Genomic DNA, 11,916 nt, shown 5'->3' with positions numbered 1-11,916 from the left:
TATTTTTAACTACGATGTGGAGTTGATGTGCATCTTTTTCAATCGCAAATTTCTCGTAAACTAGCTGGCTCTTGTCGAAAAACTCTACATTGAAACAATCCTTACATTAGAAACAACCAGTTAAGAAAAGAAACGACGATTAAAAATTAAGAATTTATTTTCAAAAATTTAAAATGTTGTCTCCAAACCCTACCTGGGGTAAGTGGGGACGGCTTTATACACACTTGGTGTTTAGATTTTTTTTTCAATTTTCGCTCCTCCATTCAATACATTTTAGCGTTATATAGCATTCGGATCATGAAAAGTTGGTTTGTTCTGGAATAAGTAGGGGAGAGTGGGGTATCGTAGGCCATGGGGAAACGTGGGCCACTTTTAATATCTCAAATGTGTGTTGAGATAAAAATCTCAAACCAACTGTCATCGACGTCGCTTTGCGTGAGCCTATATTTCTATATGTTGTTGACTTAAATACGCATCATATGCTTCTTTTATTTATCTAGCTAAAAAAAGTTAGAAAAATTTACTTACATAATTTAAAAAACACATGCTAATTTCATCGATGGGGAACCTAAAGTACATAACAAAAATATGCTTATACGCTTATGATCTTAGTTTTGTCATGATCTTTCACGTGGAAAAGGAATTTTTGATGAAACAGCTATAAGTCACACAAACGCAACCAATTTGCAAATCATAGCTCGTGGGGAATTGTGGGCCACACATCTTGAATCACCTATATTTTTATGTTTTTATACACATTCAGAACTTAAAATACGTTTTCCCTATCTGTAAAGTTTTCTTATGCCAAATGAAGAGTTATGACAAATATTTTGTCCATCCTGTATAAGGAATTCTGCCAAAACGTTCGCGAGCCAGGTTTTGGGATCTATGCGATCACACACAGCTCTCTTTTTTATTTCATCATCTGTAATTGCTTTAAAATAACAAAATGAATTAGGAAATCACAGTTTTGGGTCAACTCATAAACTTTGCATGTTATTTGGTCAATTCAGATTTGGTGGCCCACGATTCCCCACCATTTTCAAGAATCAAAAAAATATTGCCTTTATTCAAACCGTCAGAGTTTGGGGAAAATGACTTATTAAAAATTGTAAAAAAATATCTTATGAAACCTTGAAAATGTCGAAAACCGTACTGTTTTTTATTTTCATTTTATCTGTTATAATAAAGAAGTTAAGGAACAACGAAAAAAAGTGGTCCAAGATTCCCCACTCTCCCATATATATTTTAGATAAAATCGTATCTCGTGTGTAGCAACATGAATTACACACAATAATCATTGAAAGATGCCTTACTTATAGCACCATGAACTTTTTTAAAAATTTTGGACAGTTCGAGAAATAAAATAACGTATTCAACCAAGAAAACACAAATTTGTCGAAAATTTTCTGAAAAACCATAGGGATAATCTACCATCCACACTTACTCCATAAAGCGGGGAAAGTGAAGACACCAGCAGTCCATAACAATTTACGTGATAACTTTTATCGCTTTGCTTCTATCAAGCTCTTCTCTTCAGCGTTTGTAAACAACTTGTTTTGCCTCACATTGAACCTAATGTATCAAAATTGATCCCCTGTTGTTTTTTAAAGATTTTTTAAAGTTGAACTATACGAAAAACCGTCCACACTTACCCCGGTGTACCTTAATCAAAATTTCGACTGAAGCTTCAGGCACAGTAATAAATGCACAGAAATAGAATACATAAAATATAACACCAGATTTAAAAAGAATAACTGAATTCTCAAATAAATGTTAAGAAAAAAAATATTTTGAACTTAGGAGAATTTATTCAAAATTTGATAGATAATTGAATTTTATTTGGAAATAGTGGAAAATATTTTAATTCAAGACTGCCAGTGATCAAGTCAAAGATAAAACCCTTTTCTATATAAAAAAATCTTCCAGTTATTAAAATAAAACGGTAAAAAAAGTTCTAATGTTCAAAATAATCACTTTATATATTTAAAATACAACATGTTCAATTAAACTGACAAATAACAGATTTGAAAATGATCAATATGAAGTTGATAAAATAAAAATAAAAATGATGAATTCCAAGTTTTCTGTTGATATTGAAAGCACAGAGTGTATACAAATTGGGCATTAAAATTTAACTTTTAAGTTGCTACTTAATTCAAATAAGATAAATTAAATATTATGATCGATTACAAAACTATTTAATATAATGAAAAATTATAAAATTTATAAATTTATAAGTTCAATCGAAGGTTTCAAAGTTTAAAATTTCAAGCTTCGTAGATATATTTTGTCGGTTGGATTAGTTGGATTATTGGGTCCTTGGGAAAGGAAAGAAGGTGGAAAGTATATTTTTCTTATTCCAAATTAGGTCCAAGGGCTTCCAGGAAAATAATGTTTCCAGAACACAAAAATTTAGAATAAAAAAAACAGACTTATTAAAAATATTTCATAAAGTGTTTTACTTCAAAATTCGGTAAATCTATTTGGAAATTAAAAAAAAAATATGCAGAAGAAAATGAGAAGATTTTCAGCATTTTAGAAGTATTTTATTTTTCAATAAATTTGTCCTATTATTTTAAAAACTTATTAATAGACTGGACTCAAAGAAACAGCATTTAGGTCCCTATAATTGAATTATTGATTTGGTAGATTTAAGCGCACTAGTTGTCAAATTTTTTCTATCACCTTTCGTTTAGTGATATGGAGTTTATAAACTTGAAAATGATTCACGTTTAGGGGAAATCAATCATTGATAACTGATGATATAACTTATCAACGTTAAAGAAAAACCAAATTCTGATTTGTATTATTTATTTATTTAATTCAATTAAGGAATAATATTTTAAAGATGATGATGCATGATCCAAAAAAGTAGAATTCTCCAGTTTTGAAAAATTTGGAAAGATATCATTACAAGTATTTCTGACATTACTAAATAAAATTTAGAAATAAAATAAATTCATTTAACCAAATTTGTTCAAACCTGCAAAACGATTAGTTTTTTGTTTTAAAAATATCTAAAACTCAATTTGATTTAAACCTTCATTCATCGCTTTCGAATGTAAATGCTCAACATCACAGAAGAACAAGAAACACAAAATAAAATTGAGACTGTAATTGGTTTCTGAAAGAATGTTTCATATCAGCACGATGTTTTGTAAAGCAAAATAAATGTTTAGTTATAAAGAAGAGGTTTTAGATTTTATTTTGCTAATTCTGTTGACCATCATGAGTCATGATACATGGCTGTTAATGTATAAAATTAATATTCGGTAAAACAATTTTAATGTTAAAATGGTTGGTTTCAAACTCTTAATTTGTTTCGTTACTGTTTTCAATAAAATCCCATTCTCAAGACGAGGTAGTGTTTTTGAATGTCAAGTTTAGAGATTCAATACAAAATGTTGATTGAATTGCAAATCTAAATTTACAATAAAAAATTAGTTTAAATTCGTGAACGGCTTACATGTACCTATGTAATTTCGTAAAATGAAATGTCTCAAGTCTAACTGATTTAAGACCTATTTCCGCCGGAGGGGAGAAAAATTTCTGACTTTCTTGTTAACACTTATTTAACAACTTTCAAGATTTACAAATTGAAAGTCATCGTTTTTTGTTTTTGTTCATTTTATTGCAGATTTTTATTGAAAAGTCAAAGGGTCGTTGGATTATTCGAAGAGATAGGGATAAGAACATCGCGAACATGAGAAAACAGGCCCGTGCGAAGGACCCGTTCATGGGGGGGGGGGGGGGGGGGGTGGGGGGTTTCGAAACTAAAATTTCGCTAAAAATAATAATAATACCAAAAATACACAATTAACAAGAAAATGAATTCATAACAAATTTCTAACTCATAATTATCACACAAACTCAAAAAATAATAAATTTTACTGATAAAAAAATTAATTTTTTTTTAAACAAATCATGATGAATAATATCTTCGGTAAGTCATTGATAATTTTTTCAAAATGTTTTTTCTAAGGCTGAACTATAAATTTGCTTCAAAATATTTTTTAAGCAATTTAGTTTTCAAATTTGAATTAAATATTTCCATAAGACCAAGCCCACCACAAGTTGCTATTTCGGTCGGTATTTTAGATGTTTTGATTGGTTGCGTTTCTATCTACTTACTTATTTTCGCACCCATTGTTGCGATCCAGGTTGGTATTTGTGTTTGTTTATTATGTGTATAGCACCAAACCGAATAGCGACAGTTTTACTAGCGACACTTTTTACTAGCGATATTTCTGTCATTCGCAGGTTTGTTTTTCTTTTTTTCAGTCCAGTAGGCGATTTCAATGTAGTACATAAACATTGTTTATGTTATTTACTGTTCATTTTCCTTAGGCCATCGTTCGCATGCTTCAAGTCGCCTAGGAAACTCGCGATGCGTCGTTATGATTTTCAACGTCGCGACGTATGCGACGTGTCGCTAGTAGGCAAGGCTGCTTTGGTTATTAGCGATCATATTTTGGTTTTTATCTGCATGTATAATATATTCTGATAGCAACTACCGGCTCCGTTGCTACCGGGTTGCTACATAAACGCATCCTGTAACAACTTACTGCTCGAATGCTATTTCTCGAATCAAGTTAGCAACTGTTGGTGCGATGATGGGTTGATAAATATGTTGCTGAATGTACTCGATTCGAGGTTTAGCAACCATTCTCTGAACCAAAATCTGAATCCTAAAATAAATATCAGATCAGGTAAAACATTAACCATGAAACATTGTTAGGAAAATGACAATAATTGTTATTTATTATTCGTCTTAATTAACCTTTTTTTTTTTCTTCATTTTCAACTGAAGGGTTGATTGAAAAATTCGGCAGTAGTGTTTTGAATTTAAAAAAAATTAATCACGATTTGAAATGTGAATTTTTGATTAGGAAAAAAACAAGTTTATGTATTTAGAATAAACAAATTCAAAATTGAAAAACATAGACAAACTAATCGGAAATATTTCATAAAATTTAAATAGCTTGTCTTTAAAATTCGATAAATTTATTTCAAAATGTATAAAAACTGTACTATAAAATTTGGTTAAATAATTTGAAAATTGAAAAAAAAATGAAAATGAAAATGAAGGGATTTTTAACGTTAAAGAAGGATTTTTTTTCAATGTTCCACGATTTACCATCATAAAAAAAATAGAATTTATTTTATATTTCAATGGATCAGCATTTTAGTGCTTACATTTTAGAAATTGATTTGGTAGATTTTAGCGTCCTGAACTCGAATCTTTTGTCAAATTTGAACTATCACATTTAGTTTTGATTATATGAACTTTTAAAATGTGTCAGTTTTGAGTGAAATCAATCATTGATAACTGTTTAACTATCAAACCTACATTAAAGAAGAAATCTGATTCTGATTTCGTTTATTGTTATTCATTCAAATAAGAAATAATATTTTGATGATGAAGATGATGCATGTTCTAAAAAAGTAATCCCAAGTTTTAAAACTTGGGAAAGAAATCATTACAAGTAATTTTGACATTATTGTCAGAACCAAATTCCATTTGGTTTAAAACATTTTAACAAATTCGTTAAATGAGAAAAAGTAAACAAATAGAAAACTTCTATAACTTTTATCGCAGAGCTCAAAGTGCCTTTAAGTCTTGATGAAAGTTGATGATTGATTCTAATCTTATATTTCAAAATGATATGTTTTTGATTTCAAGTTTTGCTTTCTTAAATAATTCAAAGCTATTTGAAAACTTATTTCAATAACAAAAGCTGATAAAAAAAATTACATATTTAGATTTTAGATTCAGGGCACTCAAATTAGTCAAATTTACGTTTTAAATACATTGCACCTCCAAAAAATGTAATTTTTTTGGCATTGTTTAATTTATCAAAACCTGCTCAAATGTGATGCTGAGAAAAACAAAAGCAATATAAAATTGAGACTGAAATTGGTTTCTTGAACAAAATATAATATCAGCATAAAATTTTTAAAGACATAAATGAACCTATTTCATTCAAATTTTTAGGAATAAGGTAAAGAGTATTAGATTTTGGATTTTTTCTGCTAATTCTGTGAGAGTAAAACGCTTGTTACATGGTTTCCAACTTGTCGATGTATAAGATTAGTGTCGATTAATTAATTTTGAAATTAAAATGGTTTGTTTCAAACTCTGTTCTTGTTAAGTTACATTTCTACACTGAAAACGAGGAAGGGTTTTTGTAATTCAAGTTTATAGTTTCAATACAAAAGGTTAATCAAAACTTACAATCAAAAATTGATATCAATTCATGAACGTCATATAGTGTCGTTAAATTAAATGAACTGCACAGATTCCGCCGGAGGCGAGCCAAATTTCTGACTTGCTTGGCAACACTTATTTTTTAAACACCTTTTAATGTGTATTTTTTTCGATATAATGCGGTAAAAATTTTACTTGGAGAAAATCTCCATGGGGGGGGGGGGGTTAAACCCCTAAAACAAACCCCCCCCCCCCCCCCCCCGTTTGCACGGCCTTGTGAGAAAATGTTGCATTTCAAAAAGAAAATTGCTGTTGTGCTGTTTGCCAACTGTTTGGGCGCTAATTGCATATTCAAAGGCACTGATTATACAGTTAATTTCGGTTTTGCGGTCAGCGGTTTTGAAACTTTAAAAGATTTTGTAAATAGCAAACTTGTTTTTAACGAAAAATTTAGATTTTTATCGATTTGTTATGCTTTCATATTAAATCATCGTTTGGAAAACTCTACAAAGCAGAGAAACCTGAAGAACCGCGCCATGAATGCATAAAGTGTTGCATTTCTTTCGGACTTTTTGTACATATAGGAACAAAACTTAAGAACTGGAAGAAATAAGTTCGTTTTCTAATAAAATGTCTTTCAACAAAAAAAAACAAAAGGGTACATTCCGCAAGATTTTACAAAAAGAAGAGTACACTCATTTCTCGATCGAAAAAGAGTACATGAACTCTTAAAAGAGTACGTATTGTAACCCTAGTTTACATCATATAAAGTGAACATATGCATTTTACCAAATGCATCCGAGGAAGGTTCAGCTCACGATCTTTTGAATGAGATCAAAAGATAAGCAATATGTCATATGGCGGCTGAGAAATGGCCGAACAAAATTTGCATGATTTTAAGGGGGTGATCCCAAACTTATGGCTGACAGTGTATAACCATTATTTGTACCTCATGCTCTCCCATACAAAGTTGATTTCATTTGCTTGATAAGTTCTCAAAAGATGGAAAAAAATTATAAGAGAGCCCTTTCCCTTTTCCTATTTCTCTACAAGAAAGAAGAAGTGGTACCAAATATCAATTTTTCGTTCTCAAAAACCTTTCACGCCAAATTTGGTTCATTTACTACAATAGCTCTTGAGTGTTGTAATATAAAATTGAATGGGAGCCCCACTTCTCATTTTTTTTCTTCCCAATGGAAGAAGGGCGGGGTATCAAATAATCATAGAAAAATTACTCATATTAAAATGCCCTCCCATGCCAAATTTGTTTCCATCTGCTTCAACAGTTTTCGATTTATGTTAAAAATTGTAAAGGCTCCTTCACACTCCTCTTCTTCTTCTTATCACCCCACTGAAAGGAGGGATGGCTAACAAAGATTCATAAAAAAACATTTATCGTGTCTAATGCCCTCCGAAGCCAATTTTGTTTTCATATGCTCAATTTGTTCTCCAGTTATAAAAAAAAATGTGTGGAAGCCCTAACTCCCTCTGATTTCCCCTTTACTTACTTACTTACATAATGATCCCGCGCCGATCCTCCGGTGCATAGGGCCGTGGTAAAAGACCTCCACTGTTGACGATCCGGAGCCAGCGTCTTCACCTGGTCCCAGTCAAGATTCTCGTCGACAGTTCGAATTTCAGCGGCTAGGCTTCGCCGCCACGAGTTTCTGGGCCTGCCTCTTCTTCGATGACCTTCTGGATTCCAGTCAAGCGCCTCTCTGCAAATCTCGTTTTCATCTTTTCGCAGCGTGTGCCCAATCCATCTCCACTTACGTTCCCGAATCTCGATTTCTAGCGCCCTTTGATGACACCGGCGATGTAGTTCCTCATTCGAGATCCAGTTGCCAGGCCACCAAGCGCGGATGATGTTCCGCAGGCAGCGGTTTACAAATACTTGCAGTTTTCGCGTCGTTACCGCATATGTGCACCAAGTTTCGCACCCGTACAGCAATACGGATTTGACGTTTGAGTTGAAGATTCGGATTTTTGTTCGTAGAGAGATCTGGCGTAACCGCCAGATGTTTCGGAGACTCGCAAACGCAAATCGGGCCTTTCTGATCCGGGTTTCGATGTCTTTCCTGGTACCACCATCAGGCGTAATCTGGCTACCAAGATACTGGAAGCACTCCACTTTCTCAACTTGTTGCTCAGCTACCATGAAACTGGAGGGATTTCCTGTATTGATCTCCATCGACTTGGTCTTTCCGACATTGACTTTGAGACCTGCTGCCTTGGAACTTTCGGCGAGGTCGTCGAGTTTGCTCTGCATGTCCGGTTGTGTTTGGGCGAGCAAAACAATATCGTCAGCCAGGTCAAGGTCGTTCAGTTGCTCCATTGTTAAAGGATTCCACGGCAATCCTCGGTTCGGTGCACAGTCGATCGATCCAGTCAGAATCTCATCCATTACGATGAGGAAAAGTAGCGGTGATAGGATACATCCTTGTCTCACTCCAGCAGTTACCGGGATTGGTTCGGACAAGACACCATCGTGCAAGACCTTGCACGAAAATGCCTCGTATTGTGCTTCGATGAGATGGACTAGTTTCTCTGGGACCCCTCGTCGCCTTAGAGCCGCCCAGATGTTTTCATGGTTAAGTCGGTCGAATGCTTTTTCGAAATCAACGAACACCAGCAGAAGAGAGTCCTGGAATTCGTTGATTTGTTCCAGTATGATTCGTAGCGTTGTGATGTGGTCCACACATGATCGTCCGGATCGGAATCCAGCTTGTTGCCGTCGGAGTGTAGCGTCGATTTTCTCCTGGATCCTGTTCAGGATCACTTTGCAGAGTACTTTGAGGGTTGTACAGATCAACGTTATGCCTCGCCAGTTACCGCACTCTGTCAGGTCTCCTTTCTTCGGGACCTTTACGAATGTTGCAGTATCCCAGATGTCAGCGAAAAGACGGTGCAACATTTGTGCTGACAGGGCAGGGTCGGCTTTCAGCATTTCAGCAGGGATGCAATCGATCCCAGGTGCTTTGTTGGATTTCATGTTTTTGATTGCCGCTTCTATTTCAGCCAGCGAGGGCGCTTCCGAGTTGACGCCATTTATGCGACTTACTGTTGGCGCTTCAAGCTGCGGGTTCTGTTGGCCATCGCTATTCGTGACTCGGAAGAGTTGTTCGAAGTGCTCAGTCCATCGTTTGAGCTGACTTGATTTCCCCTTTAGATGAAGATAAATAATCATAAAAACATTTTTCGTACCCAAATACCCTCCTATGTTAAATTTGGTTCGTTTGCTGGGTAAGTTTTTCAGTTAAACAAAAAAAAAGTGACAGATAGGGCCCACGCTTTTCCTATCACCCTACTGGAAAAAGGGGTGCCAAATATTTTTTGAAACATTTCTTTTACCCTAATACTATCCCATGCCAAATTTGTTCCATTTGTTTGATTAGTTCTTGGGTTATGTGAAAAGTTATAAGGGATCCCCCTGTTCCCTTCCTTTTGCTATTAAAAGAAGGGAGGAGTCTCAAATACTCATAGACATTCCTCGTATCTAAATACCCTCCCATGCCAAATTTGGTACCGTAATCCGGGGTAATATTGATCACTTTTTTTTAATACATTTCGACTATTATTTTCTGTTAAGGGGAATGTGGCATGTTTTATATTGTTAAAACAAGTACAAGACTCCTAACTCTGAACGTAAAATATGGATGCAGAAATTTATTAGACCTCTTTAGTTAGTACAGTAGTTTTTCGATTTTATCACTGTTCGATTTTCCAATACTTGCTAAGCTCACGCTTTATTTTATCACAGTTATTGTTTCGATTTTATCACGTTGTTTTTGGAAATCATTCAGAAACCATTTCCGTTTTTCTATTTTATGTTAACAGTTTATCACCGCTGGTTTATGATTTTTAATTTAATGATTAATGGCATTTCGGTGAATTATACATTCTGATAGGAAGAATTTCAAATGAAAGTAATGAAAATTATAGACGTATAGATTAGATTAGGAAGCATGAAAGGTGTTGAAAATGAGCCAAGAGCGTGATTTGAGAAAACTTCTTGCCGCACAAGACCATTTGTCCCACATCGTATTACTGTCTAGAAGAAGCAAAGTCGATAGGCTGACTTTGCATTGATCTATACAATGATACATGGATGGATCGAAGCACGTGTTTTTCGTACCCCGATCGGACCTTTCATGCTTCCTAATCTAATCTATACGTCTATAATTTTCATTACTTTCATTTGAAATTCTTCCTATCAGAATGTATAATTCACCGAAATGCCATTAATCATTAAATTAAAAATCATTTTTCTATTTTAGTTTCAAGTTTCGCCAAATTCACAGTTTTACCATTATCACGGTGAAGTAAGCGTGATAAAATCGAAAAACTACTGTAATCATTAGGATCAACATGTGATCCGTTGATGTTTTAAACAATAAACAATAAATTTGATTGAAAAATCGATTTCGTCTCAGTTCAGAATTTGATGCTTTGGGGTGACATTGATCAGTCTCTATTCTGACGGTTTTTACGAGTTTTCTTGATCATAAAGGATACAAAACACCTTCATAATATTTACAAATGCTAGTTTATCAATTTAACCTTGATTTTTATCGTATTATTTTTAAAATATTTATTATTGAAAAAAGAACAATGATGCTGATACATTTAGGGACAAAAATAATAATAATTGCTAATAGTCGTCCAATCGCACCTATGGACCCAGAGTAGCAACCTGGGGGGACGCGGCGGCTCGCCGTGTCTTGGAATACAATCTGTAAAATGGATTTACCACCTGGATTAACAACTAATAAAAAAAAAGGGAGGCACCCTCTCCTCTTCCTGTGAGGGAGGGGGGGGGGGTGTTCTAAACCATAATATGAAGCAAATCAGTTCAGTACTTCCGAATCTATAGGGAGCCAATAGACAGACTTCTCTTCTGAAAATACTCACAACTTTCTGATATACATAGTATCAAATTACCTAATTTAACCTAACAACTTTATACCTTCTGAACCGAAGAACATATATACAAGAAAATCTGGAACTTCACTACCACCAATTGCTCAAGGACAGTTAGCAGAAACATTCTACAGCAAAAATAAATTCTCAAAACAACTTTCGGATTTTTTCATTAAAAAAGACCGAACCTGTGTCCCTGGAAGGACCTCTGGAGTGTAACTTCAAGACAAATGCTTCAAACCACTCTTGACTGCATCCTCAGTGACGTACTAAAGCCGTACACAACGAAACAATAAGGTTTAGCTGGATTCAGCAGGCTTGAAGCTAGACGAACTACGCAAAAGTAGTTTTTTTTTCGCTTTTGGGGCTTTAGGGTCATGATTACTCGCCTGTCAAACTTACAGGTTACCTAATAAAACATCCCATGTAATCTCGTTTTTTGCACTATTTAAACAATTTTAAAAACATGTTTTTTTGACATTAATCTTTTAGTTAGAGGTGAATAAAGTTACATTTCCATCGATTTTATTTTCGCATTAGGTTCATAGTTCATGCAGTAGAGGGTTAATCCTTAGCCTCACATTGATCCACAATCCCATCCTGATCCAGAATCAAAATCTGATCGCGACCTCGAATTTGATACAATACAATGATTATAATTCAGATCCTAATCCTAAAACTGATCCTTATCCTGATTTTTATCCAAATTTTTCAAATTTCCAAATTTTTATACTGATTCACTGATCCTAATTCTTATTCTAATCCTGATTCAAACCCAGATGCTG

Source organism: Uranotaenia lowii, chromosome 3 (genome assembly GCF_029784155.1).
Source record: "Uranotaenia lowii strain MFRU-FL chromosome 3, ASM2978415v1, whole genome shotgun sequence".
Lineage (NCBI taxonomy): Eukaryota > Metazoa > Arthropoda > Insecta > Diptera > Culicidae > Uranotaenia > Uranotaenia lowii.
This window is presented reverse-complemented; position numbering follows the sequence as displayed.